Source organism: Solanum pennellii, chromosome 6 (assembly GCF_001406875.1).
Source record: "Solanum pennellii chromosome 6, SPENNV200".
In the NCBI taxonomy this organism is placed as follows: domain Eukaryota; kingdom Viridiplantae; phylum Streptophyta; class Magnoliopsida; order Solanales; family Solanaceae; genus Solanum; species Solanum pennellii.
Genome location: NC_028642.1, coordinates 36,026,866 through 36,038,651, shown reverse-complemented (window position 1 = coordinate 36,038,651; position 11,786 = coordinate 36,026,866). Strand labels below are relative to the sequence as shown.

The following is an 11,786-nucleotide window of genomic DNA, read 5'->3' as shown; positions in this document are numbered from 1 at the left end:
CGCCATCAAAAGTAATCCAAAGACTCACTAAGGTAAGACATGAAGAAACCACCCATACAATCCCTTCAATAAACACAAAAGCTATCCTCAAGACTAAAGGCGATGAGCTTACTTCACAGGGTAAAAAGTCAACATTCAACATCAAGGACACTAGAGAAACATACTTTCATTTTTGACTTCACATAAAAACCCTTCTCCGAGACAACCACCAAGTCATATATAGTGTAATGTTAAAGTAGCATGACATACAACTATTCCCAAGAAGTGCTCCTTTATGATTTCCTTGGAAGAGGTTGTCATGACCGTGGAGAACCCCCTAGAAGTAACATGGCTTACTTGACCTCTTGCAGGTCTTATACAAGCCAATAGTTATCATTCATCTCATTTTCATAGATAAATATAGCGGAAAATTTAAACCTTTTCATAGGACATCATATGCTAGAACATCACTTTCATTATATATAAAATATCATAATACATAGTTAAAGACTCTAAGTCTCATTGTTATTTTAGACTCAACACCATTAGAGAATAATAGGGACACGACCCATTAAACATAAATTCATAAATAACTATTTCAAGACTTCATAGAAACTTTACATACGAAATCCTTGAACTTAAGTATCCCTTTCATTGAGCATGGGGATCACATATCAAGCCCTTAACCTTAGAGACAACCTTTAAGCATCCATAACCTACACTTTATGTAAAAGGTAAATAAGAAAAATGTTATTACAAAATGAACTAAGTATGGCAACTATGCAAAAAATTGCATTTGGAATGGATATTTTCCTTTGAAAACCATGCATGATGCTTTTTTGTGAAAACATAATAAAACATGATATAATAAGAATTATACGATTTACATACTTAATTTAGGCATGTTCAATGGTAAAAACATTACATAAAACAAAATATTGCGTTTAAGGCATATTACTCACCACTTTACAGTAAGCATGTTTCATTTACAGTGAACTTCTTTTCTTTAACTCATTAACCTCCCAAATAATCTTCTAGCGAAACTTGATGCATGGATTACCTTATGGCCACAAGGTAATCTAAATAAAACCTTCCTAACTCAACACATGTGTTCATATAAGTATAACATATCACAAGACACTTTTAAATCAAGACTCCCAATGCCATACAGTGAACCATATTGAATATTCACATATGCTAACTTCACTTTACATAGACTCTTATAAGATATTATTCATAATAAAAATATATGTCTACTAGTGTAATGTACATGTGAATCCTCATAGCCTCACACATGCTTAGTAACCCTATCATGAGACCACAAGCTTTAACATGTAGTTTATGCACCAACTATGATACTATAGTCAACTACATGCATACCAACTAGGACCTTTATTATATAGTCAATAAGACCAAAATTATGAATATAATGTAAGAACACATCATATAGACTCATTAGGAGACATACCATGCTTAGCATAAGAAAAAATAGACAAGACTATAATTTAATTCATAAAGACATAAACATTTGCATATACATTAGAACACCTTCCTAAAATTCCCATCAAGAGCTACTTGTGTAATGCATAGGTAACTTCGCATACACTAATCCACTTATCTTAGGTTATCCTAGTTAGGGTCCTTACTTTACTTCCATTATCCATTTTACATTAGGGAAACTATAGCGTTAACCGACTCTAAAACCATGGGTACTAGATGGAATTTTGTGATGTAGAGACTTACACCAAGGGAAGGTTCTCTATGTAGACAAAAAAGAACATTAACAAATGCTAGCATATTAGGTCAGATACCTTGCTAGATCCTATGGGTCAAGCATAGTTCATTAAACTTGGAGGCATATGTGGAAACCCTCTTTATGATTATTGACACATTCTCGTTTTCCATCAGTAAGGACAATGGTGAACAAGCCTTCCCACATTGGGAAGGGAAACCCCTCACCTAAGTTCACTCGGCGCTAAGCTAAGTTCCATTTATTGAAAATCCGTTATTACCATTACTTTACATTATGTGGGCTTAGGAGAGTTAACCCCTCATATTCTTAGCTCATAGGTCATAGATGCGAGTTCATCAACCTAAATCATGTTAGAAGTCCTTTCACATGGACATAGCATATTCAATAATCATCTAGCTTAGGGTACACTTGAAAAAACCTTTCAAGGTCCCTCTACTAACTAGATCATCATACATGCATAATGTAGTTGTTTTCATGTATGTGTGTGTACATATGTGTGAGCAAAACTTTGACATAAACACCCTTACATCACATAAGCTCATACTTCAATTCATTCATGCAAAAGAGTACACGTATAACTATATGAGCAATAATTTCGTATAAACACATTTAGACACTATACATATTCATATACTTGACATTATAGCATATAAGACATGTTCATCCTTCCATCAAATATTCTACTTTTTCCTAGATATTCGGGTTCAAATACCCATGGATTCACTGTTTGTTATACCCATGCATTAACATTCATGTTCTTAGATCACACACATGTAAACTATCCTATCAAAGCACATATGTGAAATGTCTAGACAAATTCCCATACCCTTGTCCATACTAGTACAACTATCAAGTCATCCTAGTTAAGGGACACATAAGATCCTTTCATTAGACACCATGAACTTATATTATATGGAAGCATGCATGAGGTTTGAGTGTGTGTTCATTGGTCAACATGATCACATAATTGCTATAAACTTCACGTTGAGGTACCCACCTTCTTAAAACCACAATTCACATCCATGCATTGACTACACGTCATAATTTAGCATTGGAGACAAGGTAACATCACATTACATTCAAGACTCATAACCTTAGCTAATCATAAATTCATATCAGAGTACATAGGCAGTGGTCATTAATCATCATTAATGGAAGAACCTAAACATAACCCTAACATAGTCATTCACATGCTTATTATATTAGCAGTAAACTTAGATCATAACTATAGTAGTAGACTAGGCACGATTCAAATTTGGTGATCCTCACCTCCACACCTTCACAATACAATTGTCTTTAAGGTCATGATCACATCATATATACATTGAAAATAAGGTAAATACCGCCACCATAGGTGGACCATACCACTCAATGCCATACAAGGCCAATTCTACACGAAATACCATAGATAAATAGAGGAATAGAATAACCTTACCAAACCTCCCTTGTTTTGATCATCAACGATCAATACTTATAATGCCTCAATAATTCAAATTAGAGAAGTAGCTAAAATATTTCATAACCTAAATGAAATCATGCTTCAATTTTCCATAGAATCAAGATCATACCAAGTGGTCTACACAAATAATCAATAGAAGAAAGAAGAACATAGGTCAATCTCATTCGAATCCTCAAAGTTTGATACACATGGAGCACTCATAAACAATTCACCATCAACATACATAATTGGAAGTAGAATTAAGTAATTAAACATACTAGAATCACAATTCAATTAACACATAATCAAGATCATCATGCACATAACATAGGGTAATTTGAGAATTGGAGGGAACATGGGTTCATTGTAAAATTGATTGATATTAATATTAATTTCATTAACTTATCATCAATTCATCATGAACATGCTTTTGAATCAATTTTAGAAAGAACCCATGGCTAGATTGAAAACTAGGAAGTTTGATCCTGAACTTTCATTAAAAAACCATTGGAAAGAGCTCGTTAGATGGAATATTATCTAAACATAAATGATAACCATACCTTATTGTAGGATATAACCAAGAGATATTCATGAAGAATCCTTGGAAATCAAAGCTCCCAGCAGTTCTTGACCTTCATCTCCAATGTAGCTTTCTAGAGAGGTTTCTTTTTGGAAAGTCTAATTTGATGAATTAATTTGGGAATGGGTGTTTGATATTAATAACCGAATACATATACCCAATAATAGATAAATAAACTAACTAGGTTCAGTTCAGGACTTGGGGTGAAATTCTCATTCACCCATTTATAAAACAGTTCGCCTGACAGCTCGTTGCTGGCTGCATCAACGACAGAAACCTATGCCACGTAGGCCCATCGACGGGCAGTCCTGATGGCCTTCGTTTGGGTCTGAGGCTTCGTATTGGTTGTGTTGACTCTTATTATAAGTTTAGGACGACACCCATGAATCTATGGGGCATCAACACACCTACTGGCCGTCGTTTGCCAGTCGTATGTAGACACTGTGAAGGCAGTGTCTAGGCAGACTTTGGGTACTCTTTGAGGGTCTTTTGTGTGGACCTTGGGGAGTCGTACCCGGAAGTTTCCAACATAAATACATTCATTAACATTCCAATGACTTCCCATACTAGTTTGAGCATCAAAAAACACTCGCAACACATTAAAATTTTTTAGGCACACTAAAGTACGACTAGTGGATAACTTTCGAAAGTCTTCGATGTTATTGGACATTTTAATTCCAACTGTCTTAAATCAATCATACATGCTTTAAAAAATAAATTAACATTTTAACAATCTTATATGATATATGTGAGGATCTATACACCTTAATTGATTTTGGAGGTCTTACAATATCCCCCACTTGGGTACATTCATCCTTGAATGACACCTGGAACACATTAAACACAAAAGGGAAATCATTGACTCATAGAGCAGCTCACAACATTCATAACATCATCAAATAGAAATCGATGCATAAAAATTACAAGGTACAGAAACTTCAATCCATTTATCCCTTAATTCAACATAATCAAGCAAAACACATAGGCTCTTCTCAAGGTCATAGGAGTGACACATAGGCTTTTATTATGCTCATAGGAGGAACATCCTTCTCCTAATCATAACATGGTCTTTGTATTGCAGTTCATTAAGAGCTTGTTATGCAACCACATTCAAGCCACACTTAGGCAAATCCAACATCACTTAAGAAACAATTAGGCACTCATACTTCAGAGCACATAGACATGAGTCAAGTAAATCAACAATGGATTCTTTTTAGTTAGGCATACTGCCATGAGGTTCATGCTCAACCATACCATGCTTAGTTATGTTCAGGGAGGAATGGCGTCCACCTCAACAAACTTACAAGTCTCATGAGTTCACACCCAAGAAACGCACAAAGGTCAATTCATTTAAATAGAAACTATAAATTTTTAACCAAAGCATGCTCATACTTCCTTCCTAGTGAAGTCAAATGGTAAATCACACTACACACATTAAAACAATAGGGAGTCATTTAACATAGATTCAATGTCTATCATAACCCTAGCTTTCGTAAACATGCATCATTTAGAGAAAATCGTACAATTTAAAGGTAAACACAAAGACATGCCTTCATTTTCAAAAGTGAGCCTACATTCATGATTTCCAAACAACACAAAGTCACATAATTTTTCAAAAGACTCATTTTTTTTTTAATTTTAAGGAGATGAAATTTATCAATGATGGCTTAAAGTACCACATGCTAAGGGTAACATATAACATGTTTCTTACCTTATTTCATGGATTCTAATGCACAACTAGCACATCAAGATGCGTAATTAACATGAGAAAACATGAATTTGATCAAAATCCTTATTCATGCAATTTAGAATTTTCAAAACATGTTTAACAGACTGCCAACTAAAACATACATAACATATGAAGAACATGAAAGTCATGCTCCAAAGCAAGACTCCTATAATAAACACGCTACTAGGAACTCTTTAATTTAAATATCAAGCAAGAATAGAAGGGAAAGATAGAAATATCTACAACCTTACTACTCTCATCACTATCCCCCACTTAGAGTAAACCCATTAAGAGCAACTTAACTCAACTATCATCATTCCTCTAGGCGTAACACCCAAAGGAAATCCATATCAATCAATTTAGGTCATACTACCCAATCACATAAGGTATCAACTATACCATAAACACCAAGTATCATGAAACATTTAGGGGAAAACAATAAAAGAGACTTATCCATAAACCCTCTTTTTTTCATTCAATATAATGGTAAGGTAACTTCTACGTTAAACAAACCTACATCATCACCCACCAGATAAGCACACTACCTTTATTCCTAGGACCAAGTCCATACAACAGACTCCGATCCATATAAGGCAACTCTGAAGCATCAAACATATACAAATGAAACAATGATACATTTTACATATAAAAAGCAACATTTGAAGACTTACACCTATATCAAGGCAACATACATTCTTCACTACACGAAAAATAGTCAATAATGAAGGGATAGTTGGTCCCTAAAAGTGAGATTCTAGTCCTTAAACGTCCATATCAACCTTCAAATCTGGTCTCCTTCCCATTATTATAACCACCGTCGCTAATAGTCATTAAGGATGGAATGAACAAACTGTTCCTTAAATTGTTTCTAAGACTTGTATAAAACTGGTCCCCTAAGATTGTTTTAGGGACTGCATTTTTGTTTCCTAGTAGCAAAAATGTAGTCCTAAAAAACACTTTTAGGGACCACATTTAACTGTCCTTGCATACAAGATCCACCAGATTAGTGGGATTATTAGGACTAGCTAATTCTTATTTTTGAAATTGTAATGAGAAATTTATTAGCAAGAATCAAATGCACATTCTAGGTACTACTTCACCAACCAAAAAAACGATCATCCTTTACAAAATATTACAAATGTAGATGTCTTGTTGGTTTATTTAGTAGGCAATATTTTTTGAGTTCCAGCACCAGTAGTTCCCACGTCAGAAAAATGTCACGGCTAACAAGATGTTTTGAGTAATTCTAGGTCGGTTTTTGTTAAGTCGCTGGAGGAGAGAGATGAGCTTCTGTTACACTAGGAAAATAATGGGATTGTGATATTTTTTATTATTACAATTATAGTCAAAATAGTGTGTTGATGAAATTAATGCACCTGCATTGATCAAAGACATAAAATATGGCCAATGTGTGCTCAGTTTAATTTCAAAATAAAGGAAACTAATTTTCACAATCAAGATGATACATATGCATATTTATCCTAGATACCTTATACAATATGTATAGGCTGAATAATGTGCAATTTTAGTTGAGCTACCGTCAAGTTCTCATACAAAAAAGTCCAATTTTCACAACACAAGGAGTAATATATTTTATACTATGTTTTTACAGTGATCTAACTCAAGAATATTGAACAATTCCTCAAAGTATGCAAGTTTTGACGACCTCAATCAAAAATAATTTGAGTTCAAATTACTTAATCTTTTCTCATATTCACTATCCTAAAATTATTGAATCTTGTGAATTGAATTAACACATACTTTTATAGATCTATATAACTTACTGAAAAAGAGGAAGCATCATATTTTGAATATATTCTATAGTTTAAAGGAAGCAAGAGGTTTTAATGCACTTGAGGAACTCTTGAAAGAATCAGTAAGGTGGATTATTTGATACCTCATTGTAATGAAAGTTTAAACTTCATATATGATCTTCCACATTATATAAGCAAGTCGTAGTTGTAGCTACTGAAAATATTAAAAAGATCTCAAAGTATACTTTATCTTGTCTTTCGATCTTAAAAGACCAAATAGTGATTTCATGTTATTTCAAAAAAACTCAATAATTTTCTCAATGCATACAAAATCTAATCAGTAAGGTAAAAAATTTCAGATTAACTCATTGAAGAAGGTACTTGCCTCGAATCTCTTTCAAAATTCTGTAGAAGTTCCAAAAATGCGATAAATTTTCTAAAACAACAGAAAAACCAATAGTTATAACCACTAAATTTCCATAGATAAGAATAAATGATAAACAAATAATTTCTAATATGAACCCATACTCTTTAAGATGAACTTGTCTTGGTCTTATGAAATGCTAAAATCAAGCAAGTTCTTATGCCTTCAAGGAAACAAAACAGATAGAATTAAAATTATGATTACAAAACAACATATCTTGTAAAAATAGACCAACAACTACTTGAATTATTATTCAAACAAACATTTAAAGTTTACATGACAAATTATATTGCTAAAGTTACATATATTTTACAATTCAGAAAGTACTTTTCAATGTCCATAGAATCAGAGGAGTGAACTCATTCAAATGGAAGTACTGCATCATTTGGAACCGGTCATCTATAATATAAGTCATGTAGTAGAAGCAAGATGCTACAAGAATGAATAGTTAAAATAAGAGATACTAGATTAATTGAAACAAAGATCATTATAGAAATTTAATCATCTAGGATTTCTTCAATCCACTTTTACTAGAGTGAAGATGCATCCAGCACTAATGAAAGAAAATAAAATATTAAACACCATAGTTAACTGAATCCTTTAAACTTTAACAGAAAAGATGCAGCAAAAACAAAACACATATTTTTCAATGAGGTAGTGATAACAGATTCTAGCTATCACATAACACCATTAGTTAAAAAGCGTAGCAAACAACTACTGTTGAAGCTTCAACTAATAAATTTATACATAAGAATCAATCAAGACCAATAGAAAAATTCTTCTTTTGTTAATGCTCGTAGAACCTATTTTAAGCCATTGAAACGCCTCATTCTCATCTCGTTGTGGATCATAAAGTATATAAAACACTCTTTTCTTATTATATCATTGATATATGTACTAATCATTCAAATCTAATTGTGGAATCATGTCAATACCTATATATATTTTTTAGATTTTTTTTCTATCAACTTTTAGAAAGTTCTAGCTATATGGTTTGTTGAGCTAGTTGCAATGCTTAAAGAGAAAATGCAACAGAGAACACAAGAATCTCAAAATGTATACATAAATTCAAGTATTATTTAATAAACTAAAGAACTCAAGATTACTCATCAACATTTTCTCATGAAGTACTTTTTTTTTTACGTCAACACACTCCATATAGTTAAATTAGTAGTATAAAAAATTGTCTACTTAATTATTTTTTCAAATAGTGAATTATACAAATTAACAAGTGTTTACTTCATTACATTGGTTACATAGTTTTCAACACCATAATTATAATCTAACGTTACGTATTGTTTGAATTCAACCAATTCACCTCATAGTGTCATATCTGCACCTTAACCTCACCTATCCAAGCAATTTCCAGAAGACTAATGGTCTTCTTCAGATCAATATCATAGTTCATATGTATGATTTCAATTTTTCTTATATCTAGTTTCCCTTTAGATCAATATCATAATTCATATGTATGCTTTCGATTTTTCTTATATCTACTTTACCTGTTAAACAGTCTAATGTTTTACTATATAAGGAAAAATTTACAAAATAATTGTGCAAGACTAACATGAACTAATTTATTACTTTTAATATACTAGAGAAATAGAAAGTTTTGTTATCTCAATTTTGAGTAGGGTCACTTACCATAAATAATTAACAGTAAATAGCTTCGTGCCCTAATCCTCATTCCTCTCAAAGCCCTTTTCAATATCTTACCCTAACCACCGTTCCTCAAACAATGCCCAATACTCCAAGTAATAGTACTCATCACAATAAAATCAATATTACGTAAAATCAATTTTGAAAATTTCATGTTTTATATATAATAAGAAAAGACGAAGAAACTAGACAAACTTGTTCAAATAAATATATCTTTTCAGCCAAATTGTGAATCTTCAGGCACCTTACATAGATTTTGATTGAGATTCCAGATCTTGAGAGAGAATATGAAAGAGTCCATTATTTTGGATTTACGAGCTTTCACATAGAAAAAAATGATAGAGAGGATACGGGTTTTATTAAAAGTGGGTGGGGGTGTTGGTAAGTACTTTTATTTTGTTTCTTTTAATTTGTCAGATATAGTGACGAGATTTGTTTTCTGTTAGGGACTAGATCAGAACTCTTCGCTATATTGGGACCAGAAATAAAAATTATCCCTATTAGTTCATTTTTGTGGATGAGACTGTAACACTGTTGCTAAATGTTTATCTTTAAAAAGCAGTTTTCATGTAGTGCTTTAGCTATCTATCACACTTCTTTAACGCATTTCAAGATCAAATCATAACATTAGTCTATCATCATGAAAAATCATATAACAACATACCATTCAAAAAAGAAGCTCAATTTAAGTATAACAACTTTTGCACGAGCTATAACCAAATCATAATATAAATGTTTAAATAGTGTGTTATTTCACCCTAATCACATATAAAGCCATAAATAGCATCACATCAACATATATAAAGGTTCACACTCACACATAATCAAGTAACCACAATGCCAAGATAATTATCAAAACTCACCTTTTCTCCACCTTAATCATAAACATACCATCTCATCCAAGCAATCACATCTGAAAGACCACCGGACAAGAAAACATAAGAGGGAGGTCTTATAGAATTAATTTATATGGTACAACATGAGAATACTAAAGAAAGGAAACTCTATCATCCTACATCCTCTCTCTCATAGATGTGTCGCGACTCACCACTGATGATCGAGACTCTACTAGACGTGGCAATATTAGACTTTGGACCTTAAAACCACTTTCATAAACCCCAAGTTCTAATACCACGTTTGTCACGAACGAGGAGCACCCACTAGAAGTAACATGGAGCACTTGACCTCTTGGATGTCTTATACAAGCCCATAGTTATCATTCCTCACATTTTTATAGGTAAATTTAGTGAAATTTTTTAAATCTTTTTATAGCACATAATATGCTAGAACATCACTTCCATTATAAAAAAAATATCATAGTACATAGTTAAAGACTCTAAGTCTGTTTTCCATATTAGAATCAACATCATTAGAGTATAATAGGGACCCATCCCATTCAACATAAATTCATACAATAACTATTACAAGACATTATAGAAACTTAACATAGGAAATATTTGAACTTAAGGATCCCTTTCATTGAGATTGAGAATCAAATAGCAAGTCCTTCACCTTAGAGACATCCTTTAAGCATTCATAACTTACACTTTGTGTAAAAAGATAAAGAAGAATGGTGTTAGTACTAGAATGCACTAAGTATTGGAACAATGCAAAAACATACAGTTGGAAGGGACATTCTCTTTTGAAAACCATGCATCATGACTTTTTTTAATAAAAATCATAAAAGATTATACAATAAGCATTATACCATTTCCATACTTAATTTAGGCAAATTAAATGGTCACAACATAAAACCATACATTGCAGTTAATGCATGTCAACACAATTTAACATTAAGAATGTTTCATTTGCAGTGAACTCCTTTCTTTAACTGTGAACATATTTTCTTTGACTCATCAACCTCCCAAGTAACCTTCTAGTGATACTTGGTGCAATGCATCACCTTAAGGACACAAGGTATTCATACAGACAACATTCCTAACTTAATACATGCATTCATAATAGTATAACATATCCCAAGAATCTTTCTAGTCAAGACTCCCAATGCCATTACATTGAACCATAGTCAATATTCACATCTGCTAACTTCACTTTACATAGACTCTTATAAGACCTTACTCATAATCTCAGTGTAATTCTACTAGTGCAATGTAAATGTGAAGCGCTATAATCTCACACATATTTAGTAACCCTATTATGAAACCACAAGCATTAGAATGTATACATGCACCAACAATGATACTATAGTCAACTACATGCATACCAAGTAAGACCTTCATTATATAGCCAATAAGACCAACATTATGCATATAAGGTAAGAACACATCATATAGACTCATACCATGCATATCATATGAATAAGTAGACAAAACTACAATGTCATGCATAAAGACATAAACATATACATATACATTAGCACACATTCCTAGAACTTCGTTCACGAGCTATTTGTGGAATGCATACATAAAGTCCCATACCCTCACTTACACTAAGCCACTTCTCTTAGGTT

At 32.5% G+C, this 11,786-nt stretch overlaps 1 long non-coding RNA gene across 1 annotated transcript; it reads right to left on the bottom strand.

Moving 5' to 3' along the window:
- Nucleotides 1-7,617: 7,617 nt before the first annotated feature.
- Nucleotides 7,618-9,710, bottom strand: LOC114077540. Its single transcript, XR_003578839.1, has 3 exons — nucleotides 9,566-9,710; nucleotides 7,762-7,820; nucleotides 7,618-7,669 (listed from the first exon to the last, which is right to left on the bottom strand). It is a non-coding gene; the product is annotated as an uncharacterized LOC114077540 (long non-coding RNA).
- Between the last annotated feature and the right edge of the window lie 2,076 nt (nucleotides 9,711-11,786).